The sequence below is a fragment of the Pteropus alecto genome, unplaced genomic scaffold (assembly GCF_000325575.1).
Source record: "Pteropus alecto unplaced genomic scaffold, ASM32557v1 scaffold49, whole genome shotgun sequence".
NCBI lineage: Eukaryota > Metazoa > Chordata > Mammalia > Chiroptera > Pteropodidae > Pteropus > Pteropus alecto.
The window spans coordinates 2,305,296-2,306,920 of record NW_006443131.1 but is presented as its reverse complement, the minus strand read 5'-3'; positions in this window follow the sequence as shown (position 1 = coordinate 2,306,920).

The window sequence follows — 1,625 nt, the reverse complement described above, 5'->3', positions numbered from 1 at the left end:
TGGAGCAGGCGGAAGATCCACTGTTGGCTGGGAGTCAGGGATGGGGGCGCGGTGGGGGGGGCGCGGGGAGCACAGTCACTTTGGCAGAAAACTGAGTCGAGTGGAAAAGGAGGAGAAAAAACTATTTTCCCCGATTAGAGAAGAGACTCTGGTTTCATTCTAAATTTTGTTTTTTGTCTTAAAAAGTGAGAAAATTGCCGCTTCTCTAATTTAGGGGAAAAGCAGCTTATTACTGCTCCCCCTGGTGGCTGTGAAGGGAACGGCGTGTGGCTCCCGCGGTGACTGTGGTGGCACCGGGAAGGCCTCCCGTGACTGCCGAGCAGGGTCCGCTGAAAATCCCCAGCCCGGTCCCCGGTTATCAGAGGGACGAGCTGTATTTAGAAAACCCCTCGCCTTGGGGCTTCCTCTTTTCACTTAGTTCTTGGCATCTGATTCGGGCCAGCGAATGTCGGGGCACGACTAAGTCTCCACGCGCCTCTGCCACTGCCCACTGCGGCTCAATCCCGTGCCCGGCTCCGAACGCTCGGTGATGTGAGCGGCTACCCAGACCTGTGCCCTCAAGGGTCACGGGGCGTCCCAGAACGGAGCTCTGGTTACAGTCAGCCGAGTCACCGCGGGGCACGCTTTGCTTTTAGCAAACAGTCACCGGCGCCAGACAGGTGGCAAGTGCATGAGGATGGCCGTGTTTTATTTACCGTGCGCTGGGTTCAGACCGGCACTATTTTGGGCGAAGAGTGATTTTCACCGCGGGCTTCGTCTGTCAAGTTTCAGGCCCGGGCTGCTGCTGCTTTACGCAACTCTCTTCAGTTGACCGAAGTCGGGCAGGTGGGGGGTTTTTCTTTGTCTTTCAAGTTTCTTTGAGAACAGCAAAAAACGCTGTTCAAGGGAAATACGAGAAGTGAGAAAGGACGATTCTGTGCCCACGGTTCTGCTGCTCTTTGTAGTTTTGCCCACGTGCGATCTCGCCCAGGCCAGGCGGAGGCGGGCGGGCGGGCGAGCACCGGGAGCGCGCGCCGGGGCTGACACCCAGGCCGCTTTGATCCCCACTGTTGTTATTGCTTTCGTTATTATCGTTATGAAACTGCTTTTTTTTTTTTTTTTGTATCGAAGAGGGTTTTTTCCCTTTTGCTGTTTTATAAGCTAATGTAAATGAAGGAAAAGTGTTTGTCTCGTCCGGGTGGGCCTTGCTCAGGAAGGGTGCACAGGCGTGCCCACCAATGTGATTCACCTGACACCCGCAGCAATCTGCCACACAGACAGATGCGAGATGTTGGGATGGTGACAGTTTCTATTATACGTGACAACTTATCCTGCTGGGTGGGAAAAGTTGAAAAATGCCGGTTCGGGTTCTGAAGGGGTCGTCCATTCTGGTAGCATTACTGACACATCTTTTCAACATCGAGGACGGAGCGGTGGCTCTGTGTACGAGCCCGCGGTGACAGCCCTCTGCCCGGCGGGAGCCCAGCCCCGCGGTGTGGGCGCTGGGCGCTGGGGGGCCGTGCTCGCCACTCCCCTGTGACTGGGGACACCAGTACAGGCGTGGAGTCTGCTGCTGGGACCGGCAGGGTGAGGATGGAGGGGAGCCCGCCTGGGGGTGGGCGGGGCCCAGTGAGGCAGACTGGGAG